This window comes from Dipodomys merriami, unplaced genomic scaffold (assembly GCF_024711535.1).
Source record: "Dipodomys merriami isolate MVZ:Mamm:240054 unplaced genomic scaffold, mDipMer1.0.p SCAF_1279, whole genome shotgun sequence".
Taxonomy (NCBI): Eukaryota; Metazoa; Chordata; class Mammalia; order Rodentia; family Heteromyidae; genus Dipodomys; species Dipodomys merriami.
The window spans coordinates 121,119-144,709 of record NW_027202581.1 but is presented as its reverse complement, the minus strand read 5'-3'; the positions used below and the strand labels follow the sequence as shown (position 1 = coordinate 144,709).

Sequence of the window (23,591 nt, the reverse complement as noted above, 5' to 3'; positions counted from 1 at the left end):
ATAGGAGTGTTTGGAGTTTCATTGTTGGTCTGTCTTCTGGCTAAGCACAATCTGTTTCTCTCTTGTAGGGCAGGCAGTAATGCATAACCCCTGTTTGTCAAATGAATAATCAAAAGTTATTCATTGTTGGAAGAGGCAGTGATGTTAAAGTAATATTCTTGATATTCAGATATGGTAGTTCATGCTTGTAATCCCAATATTTGGAGAGTTGAGGCAGATACATTGTGTATTTGAATCCAACCTGCTCTACTTAGGGAATTCTATTCAAAAATTATCAATAGACAAGAACAAGCACATGTGAAATGGAACTGGAATCAATTCCGTTATGGTGTTATATAATTAAAATTAATATTGATGAACTTTTTGCCACCGTAATGCTAAATTTTGGTGGCTTTTTTGAATATTAAGCATATTCATGTTTTTTGAGTATACTTGAACATGTAGTTTTACATCTTTCAATTCAATGGCATAGGGGGCATTAAATTTACCTTCTACATCACCTCAAATAATACTTGTGTATTTAACCATGGGCATAAAGGAGTAGTCACTTAAAATACTTTGCCATTAAATAGCTATTCAAATGAAGGCTGATGTGGTTACTAAGTCATCAGAAACCCACTTTAATGATCAGAAAACACAGCAATGTTCTTGACAAACATAAAAATCTTTGCAATGACAATTTTTAGAAGAAAAAGACACAACAGCATCTACATTAACCCTATACGGGAAGTAGAGCTGTGGTTCAAAGTGGCAGAGCACTATGCCTTGAGTGAAAAAGCTCAGGGAGACTGCCCAGGTCCTGGGTTCAAACTTCAGTTGAGTAATATTCTATAACTGTCTGTTGAGACAAATTAGTTGATACTGTTGCTCAAGGCTTTTATAATCTTGCTTATACTCCATTGAGCTGTTGAATCCATTGTTTAATTCTGGGTATTAAAATTTCCATATTTTATTATTGCATTGTTTATTTCTCTAATACTGTCAGTTTCCGGTTCATATATTTAAGAGTTCTGCTATTATGTGCATATATGTCTCCAGTTGTTCTTTGTTCTTGGTGAATTAGTTACCCAGGCTGGCCTCAAACTCTTAATCATCTAGCATCAAGATCCACGGAAATACATGCAAAATTTTTGAAGATGAAGCTAATTTGTTAAAATGAAAATTATCACAATATTTTTATATATCCACGCAACTTACTCTACAACAGTTTTAAACTTGATACAAGTTTATTCAAGTGCATAAAAACATGTATGAAGTTTATGTAAAAGGGAAACATGAGGGAAATAGTTTTATAGGATCTCTGAACTTAAAAAGGAATAAACAGTGTATTTTTTAAAGTTAGTATTTGCAAAATATTGCAAAAAATTATCAGTGGCATAGAATACAGACTTCAGAATTACCTTTTATTTATATGAGAATTTAAGAGGTGGCACAACTTAGACTGAAGAGTTAAAAGTGGCTTCGTTTCGAAGCAGTAACCCTTCTGTTGCTCATATTAACCTTGGGCCCACCTGAATTTCAGAAACAGTCTTGTTTGTGCTGAAACTGCTAAACCATAGATTACTTGAACAAAGCTACTCTGAAGTCAGGCCCCACTTTGTACTATAGCTGGCCTTGGGTCCCCACAAACTTCAGGAGATGCCAAGCTGGCCCAAGATAAACAGACCACCAATTACTCCCTGCTAAGCTTTCACTGCTCTGGAATGTCCAGATGGCCCATTGAGACCCAGCCAGTTTGATAACTCCCTACTACCTCTTATCACCTTGGAATGCCCTGCTGACGCCTCTAGTTGCTGTAAATTTGTCAGTCTGTGATTTTTTTTTCTCTCCTTCTCCTTTTGTAACTTTGTAGTTTTTGCCTTTATAAACCCTGTGACATTTCAGCTCCGGCTCTCCTCCTAGGCTCCATTGAGTCGGTGTGTAGGATGAGGCCCCAGCTGCAGCCCGCCTGAATAAAGCCTTGCTTTTGCATTTTGGAAAGTCTGACTCTTGGTGGTCTTCTTGGTGGGGGTCCTGCGACGGGGAGTACAACAAGACTATTAATGAAACACAATTAGAACAAATAATGGCTATTCACCTCAAGGAAAACAAGATTGAAAATCCCCTTGTATACTGTATATAAAAGGAAGTCCAGAATATAAATGATATAAAATATAATAAAGAAGAAATAAAGGCGTTTAAAAAGATGTGAATACATCCTAAAGTCCAGCCTTGGGTATGAAACAGCCTTGTCAACTGACCAAAATATCAGTTTCTATGTAAGAAGAGCTAGAAATACTTTAATGCATAAAAAGTAAAACTATGATTTGGCAAAATTTACTATTAACATAATTAAAAACCAAAACAGTAGATTTGGAAACCCTTTATGAACCAGATGAGGGGGCTTAATGTTTATATTCTAAAACAGATATTAAATATTTATCTGTAAATACCAAATTTTCAGTTAAATATTGTCTAAGATGCAGAACAGTCTCTCATGGAAGAACAGAGCTGAATGACCACAAGCATAGTAAAGGCTGACTAGGTTGACTAACAGTCCAGGGAAAGCTTCTGGGAGGTGCAGGGTATGCCAATAATTCAGGCATGAGAAATGAGAGAGAGAAAAATGGGGGGGGGAGGGCACTCAAGCTCAGCATATTAGAGAGGAGAGGGCAGAGGGAGGTTCAAACCCAGCATATTTACTGCAGTTCAGGATGTTATGCAAACAGGTTTTAATTGGGTTGAAATCAATGAAGCAAAGTTCCAAGAGATGACGCAGTAAGCAAGAGTTGAAGGAATCACTACAATCCCTTCACAGTGGGTCTTCCCTGTGTGGGAATACATGGGCCTGGGCAAGCAGGCTGCCTCCAGCAGTTCTATAAAGACACAGTCCCCAGGTATCATCAGTTGCTTATGACAAATATTTGGCTGATCACCACAAGCAACTGGGAAGGGCTACTAATCTGACATCAGTTTCTAGATGGCTGAGTCCTGCTTCTGGTGTTAGGAAGGAAAATGTATATTTAAATAGGTATCAAGACAACAACATAAGATTATAGAAATCACTCCATATAAATGGAACAATACTGAAGTAAGCATAGTTGTAAATAGTAGAGAAAAGTACACATCTCTGAGGACTTCAATGCTAAAACACAACACTTCCTAAAATTTGAAAACCTGGGCATATCATATTCTTTCAGGAACTGGCCTAAATCTGATATGAAAATTCAGGATTTACCTAGACAATGAATCTTTAAGATATCATGGACAATCCTATTACAGACACAAGAAAGCAGTCATTTTTTTAATTTTTATTTTGTTGGTCATGGGGCTTGAACTCTGGGCCTGGACACTGCCCCTCAAGGCTAGCGTTCTACCACTTGAGCCACAGCACCACTTCCAGCAGTCATTTTTTAGAACTAAGATATAGACATCTTCAAATAAATGAGTACACCAAAAAAAATGGTGAGACAATTTTTGTTGGTGAATTTTCACCCTTAACTTCTAGAAGTGTAATTTCACTGAAGAACATTCCCACCTTCTTTCCTCCTCCCCTTCTAGTACATAAATATGGCAATGGGTTGTAATATGTTGGGATGGAGCATTGCTGGATTCCTCAGGGAAGTAAGACAGAGAAAACAAATGCAAGACTGAACTATATTATATTAGTTCTGCAAGCAATTAAGTGGATGGAACAATAGTCCCAAGGCTTTTCTCAACAGCACTTCTGTACATGAAAATGACAGTCTCCTGGGTTTGTTTGGGTTTTACTGATAAGATTGAAACACAGTAAATATTTATGTGTTCTCATATTCTACCTAAGGCCTATCTTGTCCCCTAAAAATGTTGGAACTGTGATTATAACTGCTCCTGGTAAACATGTCCTGTGCAGAGGCCTGACCTAAACCCGGAAGGGCGGCCTGCAATGTGATGCTGAAGAGTACACCTGTGTGGAATGCTCACACTTGCACATGTCCTGAGTTTACACTGTTGACAGCTACAGAGCTTTCTCATCTCATGTCCTCACAGTTCACTGAAGTACCAGGGACTTTTTGGCCTCTGCTCTCTGCTAGTCAGCCTTTCCCCTTTCCTCCTCCTTTATTCTCCCTCAAAGGAATCATCTGTTGTTGTTGCCAGTGCTGTAATCACATTGCCCTGGGTCTGATGGCAAAAGCAGAAGTAAATCCAGAGAAGTTAAAGGTTTCTTTGTGGGGGAGGGGTGTAAAGGAATTACCATAGTTTTCACTAGCAAATGAGTTTTCAACCTTGATCATGTTGTATTCATATAAACAGGAAACAGTTAAAGCTATTCATATTGGGGAGGGTAAAATAGGAAGAAACCAATTCAGTTCTTTCCCTCCCTTCTCCCCAATCCCCCATGCCAGCCTCCATTTTACCTTTTTTTTAAAAAAATAAGTTTACTTGACTTAAGGAAAGGAAGTGGCATCATAGAAATGGGGGGACCAAGAGTGAGCCCATGCAGCAGTGGTGCTCAGGGGTCACTATGTTGGAAAGGAACTTTACAACTTGGAGGGAGGAGAGGGAAGGAAATGGGGGTACCACAGCTGAACAAGAGCTGGACTCCTTACCTCACTTAAGTAATTGTGACCCTCCCGGAGAGGGGTTGAGATGGAGGCCAATAAACAGGGAGCTGCTCCAGCTCTAAGGCTGCCAAGATCTGGGCACAGCCTTCATCAGGGGGACAGCAACAAGCATGGAGATGCCTGACAGACCTGGGAGCCCTGGTAGGCAGCCCTGGCAGCTGATGGAGGAGGGCGGTGCCTGAGGAGACCTGGGGATGGGTAGAGGGAGCAGTCAAAGCTCTCTACCGGTGTACTAACTCTATACAGGGAAACTCTTTAAAGAAATAAAACCACCTCTGTGTTAGCTAGTGTGCTCAGTGATTGTTGCCATAAATTAGCAATAAGCCATTTCTGATTTTATAGCTAAAGGCTTGTTGAGTTTGTCTCATTGGGAAACTGGAAGCCAAGGATTGGCCATCCACCCCCTTCAGATTTCTTTATTGTTCCAGTATTGCAAGTATTTTATTAACAGTGTTTGCATCTATGTTCATTATAGATATTAAACTCTATTTTTCTTTTCTCCAATGGTCTAGGATGAAGTAGAACTAACCCCAGAGACAGACAGACCAATTTCCTTGATGCTGCATTATATAATAGTTCCTTAAGGAGGAGATTCTCCTGACATTTCAGTACAACTCAGTAGTGTCACTGTTTTGGTGATGTTGCTATTTCCAAATGGAGATGTGGTTCAGTCATCCAGGAGTTCATCATTGTGCTCAAGATATTGAGTCTTGGTCCTCTGCCACTCAGGAGACCAAGTTTCTCTGTGGAAGCCATCACATATGATTTACACCCATTGAGAGATTGCAGTAATTTATAATAACTTTCTGACATCACCACAGCTTTAGTGTTTGTGGAAAATTGTAATTGAAATAGATACTTTATCAAATGGAGGACCTTAGACAACAAGGGTAGAAATGGGATAAAAATAAGAAGAATCAACATTCACACAGTGAGACCAGAGGAGGATATTATTAGGAAAGGATCACAAGGGCTCAATAGCTGTGTGTATATGATCCTATAAAATGTTGTTTATTTTTACTGTACTGTTGTGTTTCTTTTTTCTGCTTTTTCCCTTTTGTCACTGTTTTTGATTTTGGTACCCTTTGTTTTATATGTAAGTTTATATGAGTTGGGGAGGGGAAGGAGAAGCGCAGAAACAGAGGGACAAAGGGTGAACTAATTCAGCAATGACTAGACACTATGTTGGAAATGAAGTACACAACTTGTGGGGGAGGGATCTCAGAAGGGAAAAATCTGAGTGAAAATGAGAAGGGTGTTACACTGTTCCAAAGGAAATGCACTCAGTACCTGACTTACATAACCTCTCTGCACATCACTAGTACAATAAATTTTATAAATGATAATATTAATGACTCTCCCAAAATGTGAGTTTTTGTAAGGCTAGAAGGGGTGGTGGTAGTGGTGGTTTATAGAAGGGTTAATCAGATTGGAATGTGATAGGTAGAGATGTTCTACTTAAAGATGTACTGAGAAAGGCAAAAATTGTAAAAGAAGGATAAACATAAACAAAAATGATCTGACAGTCTAGTTACCTACTTAAATTTTTGATAACAAAGGATTATAGACAGAATTTTAAGCTAGAAAAAAAAACTTAAGAGCAAGAAAGTGATTCAATGTGCAAATAGAAGGATGTGGAATATAATTGGGGAAGGAAAGATGTGTGGACCAAGGTTGAATGCTGACACAAAGTAAAAAATGAGGAAAAAAAGCAACTAAGGAAGGAACAGAACTTCCCAGCCAAATGTACAAAAATTATCAAAAAGTTTAAAAAGTTAACATACATTTAAAAATTAGATAAGATATCAACAAAAACCCAGCAAAGTTAGAAAGTTCATTTTTCAACATAATGACTTGTACATCTCATTGTTGCAATGGGTCCACCTGTATCCCTATTTAAATGATTTGTTTTTTCCCTTCCCCTCCACAAATTATACCAACATCAAATACAATGAAAGCAGGGGTTATACCGTGGGAGAGGGACGTACAAAGCAACAAGGAAATCATATATATATATATATATATATATATATATATATATATATATATATATATATATGTTAGAAACAATCGCAAGAAAGAAAAAACATTTGAATACTTCTCTTGGGGTTCATTTCACCTAACATCAACTTATCTGACCATTTCTGCTTGTCTCAGACATATACTAGTTATTGCAAATAAGGGAAACCATGGGACCTATGTTTCTTTGGGCCTAGCTTACTTCACTTAATATAATTTTTTCCAAGTCTTTCCATTTCCTAACAAATGGGGGCAATGTCATTCTTTCTGATGGAGGCGTACAATTCCATTGTATAAGTATACCAGATTTTCTTGATCCATTCATCTACTGAGGGGGCATCTGGGTTGGTAAATAATGCTGCAATAAACATAGTTGTGCTGGTAGCTTTAGTGTCATCTTGTTTGTGATCCTTTGGGTAAACGCCCAAAAGTGGGATTGCTGGGTCATAGGGGAGCTCTATGTGGAGTCTTCTGAGGAACCTCCATACTACTTTCCAAAGTAGTTGAACAAGTTTACAATATCTATGTGCATTTGTTCAGGTATATAATATTTATCAAAATGAACTCTGAGAAATGGAAACCAGAGGGTTTTTTTCCTGTTTCTATTTTTGTTTTCTTTTTTTTTTTTGTCTTGTTTGTTTGCTTATATCTTTGGGAGGGTGAAGGTGAAGCACAGAAATGGAAAGACAAAGGATGAACAAATGCAGCTGTGTGGCCCTCACTAGACACTATGTTGAAAATGAAGTGTACATCTTGTGGGTGGAGATGGGAGGGAAAATCTGGGAGAGAGCCCAAGCGAAGGGGTAACATTGCTCAAAAACAAACGTACTCTTTATCTGACTTAAGTAACTGTAACCCCTCTGAACATCACCTTTATAATAACAATAAAAATGCATGAAGGGGAAAAAACCAACACAATCTAAACAAGGAGACAAGAACAAAAAATAATATTTTTTCCACTTCTCACCTGTGGTTGGACTGAATGATGAAGAGGAGGTCCAGCAGAGGACTGCAGAGTGAGAGGCTCTGCTCACTGTAATGGCAACCTTTTCTAATCAGAGGTAAAGGCTGGAGATATCTAACCATTCTCCAAAGAGGGTTGCCGGAGTTTAAGTCCTTCCCCACACCCTTTCCCCCAAAGGTGCCACCCCCTTATTTCCCCATTGTCTGCAAACACACAGACTGCTGGCATGAGCCATTTCTTCTCGTGTTGCCTCACCTGCTGCTTCTGTTCTCATACACAGCCATTTATAAGATGAGACTGACAGTGGTGCTGAACCATACTTCATCAATCTAGCTATTGTTTCCCTGAGGATCCCATGGTGCAATTGGTGTGCATGCAGCATGAAGCCTAGAGAATTCTCATGGCCCCTTCCTGTGCCACTTTCCAGAAGATGGTGCTGGTGGCACCTGCAGTGCTGGTGGTGGTAGTGTCAATGGGAAGATCACTTATCTGTTGATACAAGCGCATAGGATGCTGGGGGAATTTAGGCCACTGTGTTACTGGCTCTATTTTCTTTAGCATCTTTGACTAAGAAGCAGTTTTATTGTTGGTTGGTTGGTTGGTTGTTTTAAACTTCTACCCTGATAAATAGTGAGGAAGTACTGCTTGTTTCTGAAGCAGCCTCTTGAATTTAACTTTTCTGCTTACACTTTTTTTTTTGCAATGGTTACAAAAACATCTGAGATCCCAATTTTATGACAACACTCTTTGTGAGTCCCAATTGCTGGTTATGTTTAAATTTCGGAGCTAACTTTGACCACTGGAGACTCCTCAGACTGCAGTTGGGATCAGCCCAGGCAGCCATAGGAGATGATGAAACAGGTCTAGTACAGGAGAGCTTCTTCTGGAAACTTTGCTTAAAGTCCTAATAAACAGGTTAAGCTCATGGTCCTAAGGACCAAGTACAGACCTCTCACTGAAGAATCATTGATTTGATTCTAGGTACATAAAACCAGTGGGGAATGAAATACAGATACTGGGTCTCACTGGCACCAGCTTGGCATCTTGGTGGATGATGAGGACTTTCTGAAAACTCTTAGAGGTGAAATCCCACCCCCACCCCCAGGTGATGGGCATGCCTAAATTTCAAGAAGCAGGGGCAAGGACTTGCACAATAGGTTACTGAGCCCGCCATATCTGTACCATGAATTCCAGTCTCTTTGAACTCTGAAGCTACCTGTGACCCTGTCCCTACGTCGGCCTCTTGACCTCTTGACCTCTGCCACCATGGCGCCATGACTCATGTCTCCTGACTCTCCTCAGGTCACCTTGGCGCCACTCTTCAGTTCTCTACTAGAGTTGATCTGGTTTGTTGAGACTTTTTCTGCTCTTTGTTTACTACCCTCATCGCTCAGTTTCCTAACAGTATTAAGTGCATTTGTGGTTATAGGTTTTTGGGGGATATATGTCTGCTCAAAGTCATCAGCTTTCTAATATAGACTCCCAATTCCACCTCTCAACAAAAAAGAAATTCTTTAAAATGGAAGATTAAAAATTAGAGTTATATTTTACCATTGCTAACAGCTGATTTTGCTTTTGTAAACTTGCTTGCTTATGCTAACACCAACCCCCTCCCTGGAAATAAGGAATTGGGTAAAGTCTCAGAGCCCAGATGTCGGCCCCAGGACAAGGTCAGTGGTCGTAGATAAAGAACAGACAGTACGTGTTCCTCAGTTCCCATTTAGAAATTCCCCAGAGAGGACCTTGAGATAATGACCACCTGGCAGGACCAGCAAACTAGGCCAAATGTCAACCAATCACAAGTCTGTAACTATGTGAACTCCCCTAAACCTTATTGTCCAAAGTAACCACCCCCCCCTTGAGTCCCCCGCGCCAGTCATTTTACAAAGAGTGTTACAAAATTTCCCACGTGGCAAAGTGATTGTTGGTGTATGTGGGGACCTTTAAATGGACCAATCACGGGATGCTTTGTGTTATGCGTTAATCTTGTGGTTTTTGCCCTTAAAAAGGCTTGTAACCACTGCTCGGGGCTCTCTCTCCCTTCCCAAGGCAGAGAGTCCGTTTGCGCAAACGCCAAATAAACTCCTCTTGCTTGTTGCATCTCCTGGCCTGGATTCTGAGTTTCTGGAGTGCCCTCCCATTGACGAAAGTATCCTAGGGGACTAGGGTCTTTCATTTGGTGCATTGGCCAGGAACCGGCGCCCCCAGACCCCAGATTCCAGTACAGGCAGGAGGTAAGTTAGAGCTCTTGTCTTCCGTGTGTGTCACTTTTGTTTTGCATTCTGGGATCCAAAAGTGGCTGTACAGGATCTGTATCTGAATCTGAATTTGGGCCAGTGGGGAAGGTGGACACGCCCAGTACCCTGGTCCCGCTCTGGAGTCCTTCTCTAGGGTCATCTGGAGGAAGGAAGAGATCCAAATATCTCTCTGTTCTGGGGAGTTAAGGAGAGGCTGGCCACTCCCATCTGTAATTTCCTTCCTCATCTGTACTCACTCGGTTGCTGCACGGTGTCTGGTTCTGTCTGTCTCCATTTAGTGTTACTCGTTTTTAGTGTGTGTTTTGTATTCTCTATAGAGATGGGACAACAAGTGAGTCCACTCCCAGGACACCCCTAGACCTTGTCCTACTTCATTTAAAAACAAAAACTGCTGGTTCTGCTTTTGTAACTTGCTTGTTTGTCAATTATGAAACTGCCACTGACCACCTGCAAGTGGCCCCAGTTAGATCTCAGCCTCGGGCCTTGGCTCACAGGGTTCTGAGCGTGGGGGAGAACCTGTCAGTCTGAGGGGACGGCCGCTAGGGATTTTTTTCCCTTGCCCCAAGATGACTGGGAATTCTCCTCCACCTTGGAAGGCCCCTGGGTCAACGTCTACAGGAATCTAAAAGAAAAATCCTCCGGAGGTGAGTAGGGGGGTTGAGTCCCCTGGTAAGTAAATGGTGGTGAGATGTCACCCCATTCACTGAGACCTGATTTTGTCTTTGTGGCCACTTGTCTGTCTTGTTTACTTCAGTGTGTTTTCTGTTCTGTTTCCAGAGATAGGGAAGTTTGGGGTGAGCATGACAGGCTCATTCATCAGACTCTGGATTCAGCTTGCTGAGTGGAAGCAGCACAGAGTTTCGGTAGGGATAAACTGGGGCCCATTGGTCCCCAACTCAGCCTTCAGTTCTTGTCTAGTTCTGTTTTAGAATTGGTACCAGTTTTAAATGTGGATCCTTGGTTTTTGTGTTTATCTGCTCGGGGCTCTCCCTCCCTTCCCGAGGCAGAGAGTCCGTTTGCGCAAACACCAAATAAACTCCTCTTGTTTGTTGCATCTCCTGGCCTGTAGTCTGAGTTTCTGGGGCGCCCTCCCATTGACAAAAGTATCCTAGGGGACTAGGGTCTTTCAAGAATCGATTTAATAAATGGACTAAGACCAACAAGTAGGCCTACACATTTATTTTATCTTTGTCATTGTAGCTGACACCAAAAAAAGATCTCATTCTCTACTTTTGTTCATCTCTGATCCTTAAGCTGCTCAGAAAGCTGGAAATGTGGGTTTCACTTCCCACATGTGGAATGGTCGCCTGTAGTCTTTTCCTTGTTCATTGAAGGACTGGAGAAGCACTGATTGATAAATACCAGCTAAGTATTTCTTCCATGCAGGCTGAGAAGTCTACCTACTCCCACCTCAGAAGTGCATACTGTTTTTGGTCACTTCCCACTCCTGCACACAAACTTAGCCAAACTAGACTCCTGACCCATCATTAAAGACCAGAAGTCTTATTGAGTCAAAAATAAAACATTCAGGCAATATAGACATACTTAAATGTTTAAAACAGCTGACATTTTATTTCTTTTCAGAAAAGCAGATAAAAATTTTACTTCGTGGGCTTGGCATTTAGTTTCATCAGAGTGCCAGTTGCTATGTAGAATGGGTTGGAGGTGAGGTGTTCAATCATCAACATCAGAAAATTCTTTTGCATCATGATCGGCACATAGAGATTTCTAGAAGAAGACACAGCAGAGATCTAAATGCTAATATTCATCAGCAAATGGATAATTAGGTTGGCCAACAAAACTAAAATACATAAAGAGCCAACATTGCATAATTTATTCAGTGGTTCCATTTCTAGTAGAAATGCTTTCTATGAAGCTAAGGTTATGGTAGAATTTTAACAAACTTCTTCTCTGGTGAGTTGTAATGATTTCCCTTTGTTATTCTCATGTATATGACTTTTTATTAAACCTTTTTCAAAATAAATTATTCTTTATTGTCCTTTCCCTGAAAATATACAAGGAATCTAGAGTCAAGTATTCAACAGATGACACATAATTGTAATGTATGAAAACTTACCTTTACAAAGAAGACACTTGATTAGGACAAGATTCATTAAATGATCAAAATTAGCATTACACAAAGGGAAATAACTAGACATTACATAGCACCTAGTGACATGTGGGAGTTAAAGCATGGAAAGGATCTTTTATTTTTTCTAAGAATATTTTCTTAACTAAAGAGCTTAATCTTATGTTTTTAGTTAAAATTTTTATTTATTTTTTTTAATTTTTTTATTTTTTATTTTATTTTTTTTGTCGGTCATTGGGCTTTACGTCTGGGCCTGGGTCCTGTCCCTGAGCTCTTCAGTTCAAGGCCAGCGCTCTACCACTTGAGCCATAGCACCTTTTCCAGTTTTCTGGTGGTTCATTGGAGATGAGTCTAATGGACTTTTCTGCCTGGACTGGCTTTGAACCTTGATCCTCAGATCTCCTGAGTAGCTAGGATTACAGGTGTGAGTCACCAGCGCCCGGCTATTTATTTTTTATTGTACATTTCTTTTTTGACAATGTCACCCCTTCCCTTGCTGTGTCCCAGTTTTTCTTTCCCATTCCCACCCAAAGTTGTATGGTTCATTTTCACCATGGTGTTCAGTGAGTATCACTGTTTCACTTGTTCACTCTTTGTCCCAACATTTCTGTGCCTCCCCTTACACTCCCAAAGTCATAAAAATGAACTAACAAAACAAAAAGAAAAGAAAAATAAAAAAAAGATGAAAAAACTCTTCTTTCCATTTTCTGGAGTTCACTTGCTTAATATTATTTAATAATTATTTAGAGCTAAATTTTAATTTAACAGTAATTTGAAATAGAGGAACAAATATCTCTCATTAAAAGATAAAAACCAAACAAATCTATTCAACTTACAAATCCTCTTGGACAGCATCGGTGATTAAGACTGGTGATCATGGAGCTTAAATACTCCCAAGTAACCTAGCCATGTGCTTGTGCCTCATGCCTGTAATCCTAGCTGTTCAAGAGGCTGAGATCTTCATTCAATATTGCAAGTTGAAGGCAGCCTGAGTAGGTGGGGGGGGGGGGGAGCCTACAATATTGTGTTTCCAAAATAACTAGCAAAAAGCAACACTGGAGGCATTTCTCAAGACGCTTGGATATAGTAGTTGTTAACTGTGTCCTTGATCACTGCCTTCTCCATTGTAAAGGCTTCCCTCCCATCCACAGGCACATTAACCATCCAGCCTCTCATATTTCAGGGATCAAGAACTACTGAATATTCTCTTTTAGAGGAGACTAATGACTTGAGCCCACCTGGATGGAAGGCACTTAGTGTCTCAAATTCCTAGACACAGTGTAGCACTGAGGTCCTTCCATGTATTTTTGGCTTTTGCAAATAAAGATATGACTAGGATTGCTCCATACTTTCTATTTTTAGCATCTTCTGCTCTACAAAAAGGCCAGCATAGTGGGGGTAAAGGGACAAGGAGTGGGGACACTTGCTTATCATACAGGAAGAAAGAAATGGAGAATAGGAGAGGAGACTGAGGGAGATTACCTGGTTACAGACAGGCTTATACTTGAGCCCTGGTTTATTCAGGATCATCTCCAGCTGCCCATGATTGAAATTGGACACTCCAGTGGACTTAGCCAACCCTGAGTCCTTTCACTTCTCCATGGCCTTGAAGAAAAAAATGTAATGAACAATAATTTATCAACTTAGCTGCATATCAACTTAGGTGCAATGCTCTATGATTGAAAGAAACACTTCTACAAAATTAAAATTAAGCTAACTGCAATTGACCAGTGAGGAGGGAAATGATAGGGGTGTCAGCAAGAAAAATAATTCCTGTGTTTAGTTCTGTGTATGGAGTTAAAGAGATAGCTGTTGCCATTGTTTCCAAAATGTCTGCCCCAATTCTCTTTGTATACTTAAATATAGAATTTATCTTTCCACTTAAGCAAATAGGCCTTTCCAATACCATGGATTTCTCAAAGAGTATACATGCTAATTAATGTACATGTAAAGCTGGGATCCAAACTCTTCCTCTCTCAATTTCCTTCATGTTATCTATAGCAAATACTCACTTCCCATGTGGTACAAAGATCCACTGTGTCAAATATTAATTTTCCACTCTCGTCCATTGGAAAAGCTTCCTCTCCCTGTTGCAATAGAAGTGATCACTAAAGCAATCTTACCAAAGTCATTTCTCCACCAATAAGGAATTTTCTTAGGTAACGACAGGGTTTAGAAACAAATTTGTGTGATAGAAATTGGAACCTTCTCATATTTATGTTTGTCACATAGTTCTATTTTTTTGAGTTGTAAAGAATGACTTTGGATGACAGCAGTTCCAAATGGTTCAGGATGTTGGGTGTCACATAGGAATAAGGTCACCAACATGAAGGGAACTCTGCATGAGAACCTTTATTTGTGCAGAAGGGTGCACCTCCAGCCAGAACTCTCCCAAACAAGCACACCTAGAAGGTGGGATGCTTCATTTTTATCCCTGACCTAGCAGACCCCACCCTTCTGCTCAAGTTGGCTGAGCTCAGGTTCACCACCAGCAAATGGATGTGGCTTAATTAACTGTATGTAATTAACCTTAAAGGAGCTTCTAACAGGATGTCTTAAAGTGCTCAGGAAAAGGATAAGTGTAACTAAATGTAATTAACAAGGGCCGAACCACCTGTCCAAACCAGGAAACCTTCAGAAAAACAATTCTCTCAGAAAGGAAGGAATTCTAAGAAAGGAATTCTAACAGAAAGGAAGCAAATTACTTTGATAGGAAAGATGCTTTCCTCACATGGTCTGCTTCTATCTTCTCATATCTATTATTTTTGTTAAAACTGGGTTCCCAGGTCTTTTTAGAGATAATCTTATTTAGAGAGTAATCTCATTTATGCTGTGTTTTATAGCCCTATAATTTCCTCTGTCTCTTTTTCACTGATAAATCAGCAAGTAAATGACCTTTATTGCCAGCAACAATCAATTGCAATGTTAATTAACAGTTGAAAAAATCATTTCTCCACATGCCCTTGAGGAAATGAACAGTCTAAATTCAGACATGTCAAAAATTAAAAGATTGCCAAACCAATGTCTTTTCAAAACTAATTCTATGCTAGGAATCAGCAAGTAAATAAACTTTATTGCCAGCAAGAATCAATTGCAATGTTAATTAACGGTTGAAAAAATCATTTCTCCACATGCCCTTGAGGAAATGAACAGTCTAAATTCAGACATGTCAAAAATTAAAAGATTGCCAAACCAATGTCTTTTCAAAACTAATTCTATGCTAGGAGATAGAGAAACTACCAAATGTTAATGGCCATGATTTGTGAATAGTCTCTCCGTCATATATGACATCAATGGAAATGGCTGAGATAAATATTAAGCACAACTCTAAAAATATAAGAGTAAGGAATGGATAAACAGAGACATTCCTGAAGAACGCTTTTACTATGTCGTAAATCTAATCATCATATGAATTTCCCATTTTCCTAGTCTAGTGAGTTCTTTTGTACAAAAACTTTTTATGTCATTCTACCACTTATGTAAGTTAAAACAAATATTAGAAAGCTATTTTACCCATCTATAAAATGAGTCTTATCTGGCAGAGGGAAATTACACAGATTTGATGATACAAATATCCTACCTTCAAAGCCATTGGGAAATGGACAAGATATAAGTCAACATAGTCCAAAGAAAGCCTTTTAAGAGACCTTTCCAAGCATGATTTGACCAACTCTGGATGATGGAAAATACACCAAAGCTATAGGTGATTAAAATGGGGTTTAGGTTGGATTAATAAAGTATCCATGTTTGTGGGTTTAACTTCATTAATACTGAGGCTTTTTCAACTCATTTCAAGCTGATAGTAACAGGGAGAAATACTCTATTTCAAATTTCTTTAATTTTATGTGATTTGTAAATTCTCTGATATATTTTCTTATGATTAGTAAAAATGACAACTGCTATTCAGCTTGTAGGTAGATTTAGAAAGTTAACTAGGAAACAACAGAAATCATATTCTTTTAACTGTTTTATCTGTGCTAAATCACACTGCTCTTAACTGTGACATGGAAAAACAAGTCTAAACTCAGGGACTTTAACAAAGAAGATTGTTAATTAAGTGGCCATTCAAAATTAATTCTATGCTGGCTGATAGAGAAACTACCACATTTCATCACATTTCATTCCTGTATATCAAATGTACACTAGCTTTGTAGTGTAAACTATCTCTTCTCTCTTTACAGTGCCATCTGCAATCTTACTTTGAATGGCCAGTCCTACTGCCTCTTGACTTTGATACAAATAAGCAGAATCAATATGGCTGTAGCCACCATCTATTGCTACTTTGATGGTATCCAAATACTTATTCTTGGAAACCTAGAGAAACAACCAAATGTAGGACTTTGAGATCCACATTATTGAGTCATATTGAGTTTCACAAGAAAACCTTCTTCCCTGTGTCTTTGGTAAATTTTACATGTTTAGAGTTTAATCCAGTTTGCTTTGTTCTTGCCAAAATAAAACAAGAGGAGGATAACTCAGGATTGTCTTCAGTCCCAAACAAATACTGGTTAATCATTGGTCTTAAAGAGCTACACCAACATTCTACAGTCAATAATCTTCTAAAAAGATTTAGAATATTCTTCATATAGTTATAGCAATGAATATCTCTATAGTGTGATTACAATGTGAAATTACAATGTGAAATTAACACGAGTACATGCATGGAATAATTTATTGAAGAAAAATACTTCAATATTCTGTGAGACTTGTCAAATGCATCTTCCCCAAATCATCTTGCTGGAAACATGAAGCATATATAAAAAAAGTATTTTCCAACTATGCTTCTCAAAAGTGACCTATCCACAGTGTATAAAGAACAAAAAATAATCCCATTGAAAGGGGGAAATAATCTGAATAGACATTGCTAAAAAGAAGTAATACAGTGGTTAGCAAATATGCAATAAAGGGGCTCCATGTCATTTGCCATGAGACTGGGATCTTCATTGTCAAGTTTCATCTTTCCTTACCAGAGAATAGAATAATATAGATGAAATGAAAGACAGCAGAGAATGGTCATTTTGATGAGAGTGTCACCAGACTCTGACGCTGAGTCCAGCCTAGTCTTCTCTTGTACATGGATTAGCTGAAGTTTGATGCAGCAGAATACCCAGTGCCTCCCAATGGTCACAATCATTGTCATGACAACCCAAGTTGACTTCCACTCATTCCGAACTTACTTTCTTGTGAGCCATCAACACTAACACTATATGTTTACCTCTCCAGGTCCAGCAGTGCCAAAGCCGAGTACAGGAATGGAATGACCATTCATTAGTTGCACATACTGGAGTTTGGAATTCATCTTCCTCCACTCTTCTAGATATGCAGTCACTGTTCTTGGGTCTCACAGTACAGTGAAATGCACAGAGCCCTAGCATGGAGCGGGAGAAACGTTAAAGCAATATTGCACCTCTGAGAAAATGGCTACCCTCACATCGGTTGGCTTGTTATCCTACAACTTTTACTTCTTTTGATATACAGCAAAGTTCATTTTTCAGTTCCACTGCACTGGACCTCTGTCGCCACCCCCAGCCCTGGAAAGGCCTTGGTGGGCACTAGTGCCTGACCACCCAGTGTGTCACTCTAGATCTAACCCCCACCCCATTCTCTATAAAGGCCCAGGAAATTAACACTCACCTAAAAGAGACAAAGATCACATGGTAGGTTTTTCTACAACCCCATTTCCACAAGGCCTCACTCTCAAGGTATTCAAAGATTACTTCATATACTAACATGTCTCATTACCAAAATCATTTCAAAGATTTTTTTGATTCTTGAGATAAGTATTTATTTAAGCATGCTTTTTATTGTCTACATCTTAAGTTTTGTATAGTACCTGTTATCTAGCATTAACCATGTAGTGGGTAATAAAAAAATTGGATTTAAGTGGTGTCATCCTAGCAATGTGGTAGATAAGGGAGCAGGGAATGTGGACTCTGTCTAGCTCCCAAACAGCTCAGCCACCACTTTGCTCCATACTTCTTGTTCCCTGACTCCTCAGGTCATTGTGACATCCCTCTTCAGCTTTCCATTAAAGGTAACCAGTTTTGTTGGCATTTAAAAAAATATTCAAGTCAATTATTCAAAGATCAACATGTCTTTCTAACAAAGATGTTTAAACATATTCTGTTCTTGGCTATATAGATCTTGGTAATCTGCCAAACTTTTAGAGCCTCCTGAATAGCTAGGTTTACAGGTGTGAGCCACTGGTCCCCAGCTTCCTGTGGGACATTCTTTCTGTAAATCTCATCCAGCTTGACCTAAAAAGGACTGAGAGGCATATGGTTATGCTAATGAACCAGGTAAAGGCCAACAGGGCCTCCTTTGTAAAACTTTGGTCCAAGTAACTTCATAAGGCTCTTAACTCTTTTTTTTATTTTTTTATTTTTTAAATGTTTTTAATTTTTTTTGTCAGTCATGAGGCTTGAACTCTAGGCTTGGGCACTGTCCTTGCTCTTCAGCTCAAGGTGAAGCTTAAGCCACAGCACTACTTCTAGTTTTCTGGTGGTTTATTGGAGATAAGAGTCCCTTATGTTGTGCTGTATCCTGTGCTTTTGCTGTGGGACAGTTCCATTCAGGAACAAAGAGCACCATGATTCTACTCTTGTGTGTATTTACTAACCCTTCACTGAAGTTTGTGTATGTTGGATATTGTGGTGTTTTAGATCACTGAGTATACAGAAGAGAGAATTCAAACAAAATATTGTTGTTCCTCAGTTTTGTGGAATTTGAAATTACTCCAATTTAAAATAAATTATTGGACTGTAGAAAAAAACAAAAACAAAACAAAACAAAAACAAAAACAAAAAAGAGTCTCATGGACTTTCCTGCCCAGCCTTGCTTTGAACTCAGAGCCTCAGATCTTAGCCTCCTGAGTAGCTAGGATTACAGACATGAGTCACTGGTGCCTGGCTAGGCTCTTAGTTCTTAAGGACAGAAATTCAACTCTCTAACTAAATATTTCATATAAGAAACCAGTAAGGAAATGTGAAGTAAGGAAGCTGAGTGTAACTTCTTACAGCTATCAGGGTGCTCTACCAAGTACTAAAAAGCCTAGAAAGAAGCCATTGGTCAATGTGAGCTAGGAACACTCTGCTTCAGAAACATGCAGATTTCATAACCTTACAAATGCTTTACACTACAAATGCTCTGATTCTTCCCTGATGAACCTCCCCAAATGATTTAAATCACCTGCCTCTGAGTAACACCTTCAATTTTCCCCTATATAAAGGTTGAGGCATATCTTCCTGGATAAAAGGTTCTGGCACTTGAGCTTATACCTAAGTATGCCCATATAAGGGCTGCTTTTTGTTAAGGCTTGGTCTCCACCCCAAGCATGTGGTTGTTGTCTTTAAAAGCTTGGTGCAAGCTCTGTACAGGTCTGCTGGTCTTTGAGACAGGAGTCCTCCATGCAGTCATTGGCCTTTTAATAAAGACTCCTGTTGGGCCCATAACCACTCCAAACCAGCCCTAGTCTCTGGTCATTCTCAGCCAGTTCACCATGCTCTCGCCTACCACTTGTGAACACCCTAGACATTCCCTTCCAGCCCCTAATTCAGTTACAGGAAAACTCGTTTTTCTCTGTAATAGGCCACATTTATATCAAACTGTTCTGCCACATTGTCAACCTTTAAGAAGCTTCTGTATGACAAAGGCAACAGTCATCTCAGGGAAGAGATCATCTACAGAACAGGAGGACATATTTGAGTACTCCAAGAAGGGAATATTACATGTTCACAATACTTGAGAGAAACAAATAATACAATTATTTTTAATGAAAGAATGAATGGGTTATTAGGTATTTCCAAAAAGAAGAAATGCAAATGGTCAAAAATGTATGGAAATAAAACATCAGGTATGTTGATTTTAAAGTTGCCTTTCTTTCTACGCAGCTGGAAAATTGACTTAAACAGAGGGAAGGAAAGCAACGTCCAGAGTAAATATTAACTGGTCATATGAGAGCTTGATACCCAGAGAAGTCTACTTCTCTCTTGCATATGGACTAGCTTCTAGCCTACACTTAAGCAGAAAACCAAGTGATACACCCAGATGTTCACAGTAATTTGATTGACACAATAAGCCACACACATTCCATTTTTCTTTATTTGGGGGGGGGTATGTTCGTGGGGCCTGGGCACTGTCCCTCATCTCTTCAGCTGAAGGCTAGTGCTCTACTACTTGAGCAAGTGTTGCTTTGCCCTTTGTCGGGAGCCAAAAGTTGAGTCTCTCAACATAATAGGCTTGACTATCTCACTGGAACATCTTGAGGCTGAGTTTACAGAATCCGACCCTCATCCTGCCCTAAGTAAACATCCTGCAACTGCTAATGACCACCCTTTCCTCCTGCTGTAAGTAAACATCCTGCTACTGCTAATGACCACCCTTTCCCCCTGCTCTAAGTAAACATCCTGCACTGCTATGGCCAATGAAAAAGCTTCCTTAATGGCCAATGAAAAAGCTTCCTTATTCCAAGAATATAAATACCCTTGTGTGAAAAATAAAAATTTGCAGCTTAATCAGAACCCTTGTCTTGGTGTCATTCTTCATGTCTCTTGTTCCTTCATTCCTTCTAGCTTAGGTTCACTGCCCTTGTTGGCGTCCTGTGGGTTGGGACAGCCCTTTTTTTCTTTTTGTTTATGTGGTGCTGAGGAATCAAACCCAGGTCCTCATGTATGCAAGGCAAGCTCTTTACCACTGAGCCACCTTCCCAGTCCACATTCCATTTTTAATAACCTATTTTGTTTTGCATTTTCCATCCAAATACTATTATTGTACCTTGTTAGGTAGAATGGCAGGATCAAAGCCCCGTACAGGAATCAAGTGGCACACACTAGAAGTTGGAATTCATTCTGATTCAGACCTGTTTTATCAGTTAAAAGTGAACTGTCCATTTAATGAATAGCCAAGTAAAGGAAGCCAATACCCTCCTCTGGACAGGAGAAGCTAAAGCAATGTTCAACATGGGAAAAAGAATTAAAATCAGATCACTTATATGAAAGGGAATTTTGAAAGAAATTATTAAATACAATCCCACATGAAAACCACCTTACAAACATCAATGTCTTCATTTACCTCAGAGAGATTTAGTGTAAAAACCCTGAATGGACCTGACAGTGTAAACATGGGTAGACATATTACATGATGACTACAAAAATGACTACTTCAAATACAGCTTTTAGTGTAAATTGGTCCAATTACTGAATGTGTGTGTGTGTGTGTGTGTGTGTGTGTGTGTGTTTCTGATCCAATGAATATCTGTACCATAATGAAATTGAGTACTTACATAAGAGCATAGGAGAAGACAGGAGAGGGAAAGCCAAATGGGTATAGGAAATCTCACCATGAAACAAACTTATATCTTGAGCTGCATGTAGGAAACTTAATCTACTAATTAAAGATCTTTTAGTTACCTCAGGATCAAAGATACAGAACCAAGGCCTTGGTGGTCATGGTGTCATTTCATTCCCTTTCACAGTTCTCACTGTGCTGGAAGAAAGAAGTCTTCAGGATTTCTTATTGTTGTCCAGGCTCTTGGAGTTTTCTTGTGGATAGTGTTGGAACGTTTCCCAACCTAAGTCAACATTTCTAGTTTTCACAACAGAAATGTAGCTAGGCATGTTTTATTTTAACCATAGGATCTCTCTGCCTTTCAGGCATAATCCTTGACTTCATAGATATCTGTCAAAAGAAGAAAACAAACTTCATTGAATCCAAGCAAGGCCGTTCTTACAGTAGAGCAATTTCCAGATTACTATCTCTTCTGAACAAAGAAGCCCAATTTTATCGCATGAAGGAATAGGAAGGTGTTAAGGTTAAGGGTGATTTGTTCATATGGAAAATAAAGGTCACAGTAGAAGCAATCATGAAAGCAATTTCACCAAACTCATTTCTCCACCCACAGCTCCCAGATAAATCTAGGACTGGAAACTAAAGCTGTATAAGAAACAGTGGAATGACATGACCCATCTTTATCCCATGTTTGCATGTAGAGTTGTAAAGAATATGCCTGGGTGAAAGGCCTCTATTTTCTTGAATCTATCATATGTGTTAAAATAGAATTCATTTTCATGTATTTATGCAGTTTTCTAGTTGAGTTGTGATAATTTTCATGCCCTTGAATTTTCTTTTGGATAAACAGCTATCTTTCACTGAGGAAGTTAGTAGTTCAATGAAAGCACCAACCCAGAACTACACACACACACACAAAAACACACATACACACAGTCAGCTAAAACCAAGAAAGAGGTTTATTGCCAGCAAAGGAGCTGACAAGTTTTTTTCTCTGCCAGGGGAGAAAGAGAAAAAGTGCTTGTCCTTCTAAAGAGGTGATTTTATAATATCAAGGGGCAAAAGGGCAGGAACTTGCCTGGACAGAGGGAGCTAAGATTTGTGGTCAAACAGAAGATAAGAGTATCTGCAGTTACTAGGAATGGCTTGTAACTAACCAAATGGAATGCTGCTTTAAGTGAGAGGGAGGAGGCTGGTTGCTAGCTACCTGCACCAAAAGGGCCCTTTGTTGGGCAATCTGGGAGAAAGAATCTGTTAGGCTTTGTTCCCAATCTGTAGTAGTGAAACACACACGTTCCAATAACTTTTAACTTTGAATTTCAGTATGAAACCAATATAAACAAACAAAGTTTCAATCACTTATCTTCATTCCCTGAATTCATCAATGGCCCAGATCAGGTGGAAAAAAAATATGGCTAGTTCAGGTTATTTTCTAGATTAATTCTGGTGTTACAAAACACAAAGTAAAGGTCACATGTCAATAGCCCTGAGATCTGAGCTCAAGGTTATATCTGCCATCAGTGGAAGTGACTGGACCAAAACCTAAACAAATCTGTAGAAATAAAGAGGCAAGGTATTAATGAGTAGAAACATTTCTGAAAACTACTGCAAATACCAACTCTAGTCCTGGCTTACACTTATTGGCCACAAGATTCAAACATTTGCATAAACCATTTCGTAGGTTTAAAAAAGTTTCATAGACTAAATTGATTTAAATATGTAGAAACTGAATTTAACCAACCATTTAAATAGAAGGCATGATAACAACAGATAGAAAAAAAGGTTTGATGAATCACATTGTCTGCTCTCATTATTAAAAGAGTAAGGTAGATGATAGCTTAGCTCTATTAAAGTCTGTTCAGTGATCTTTAGTAAATGAATAAGACAGATGATGCATAAGTCAATGAAAGGTTCAGTGATATTTCCAAGTAACATCAGACTCTGGTTCATGGAATGTAGACCAAAGATTAAAGGTTCAAGAAGGGAATTTGCATTGAATTAATAATTAATCAAGAATTGGACAATAACAGAGAAAAACACCACATTATCCAAAAAGAAATGTGCTCATTGCCTGACATTAAACAGTAACCTCTCTGTACATTGTTTATAATAATGAAAAAAATTTTAAATAGTTAACTAAGAATCTGAATTTGCAAGTTCACTTCATCAAATACTGAAACATTAATCTAATTGTTGGAAATAGAAGACCACAGGTGAAATGATTCCATTTTATCTTAAATTTCCTTGGATCTAATATATCCATGCAAAGTTGATTTTTGTATAGGGTGTAAGATGGTGATATACTTTCTGTCTCCTGCATTTAGAAAGCAAGTTTTGCCAAGACCATTTTTTAGAAGAAGCTATCTTTTACACAGTGTATATCTTAGACTCAT

General features: G+C 39.0%; 2 long non-coding RNA genes across 2 annotated transcripts in view; one reads left to right on the top strand and one right to left on the bottom strand.

Moving 5' to 3' along the window:
* The first annotated feature begins 9,582 nt into the window (after positions 1-9,582).
* The window catches only part of LOC138824187 (uncharacterized), a 20,998-nt gene continuing 6,989 nt past the window's right edge, over positions 9,583-23,591 (top strand). Inside the window, exon 1 of the long non-coding RNA XR_011371048.1 lies at positions 9,583-9,800. This is a non-coding gene — a long non-coding RNA (uncharacterized lncRNA). The remainder of the gene's footprint in view (positions 9,801-23,591) is intronic.
* LOC138824189 (uncharacterized) lies at positions 11,393-17,637 on the bottom strand. The gene is made up of 3 exons (XR_011371050.1): positions 16,881-17,637; positions 13,396-13,518; positions 11,393-11,552 (listed from the first exon to the last, which is right to left on the bottom strand). It is a non-coding gene; the product is annotated as an uncharacterized lncRNA (long non-coding RNA).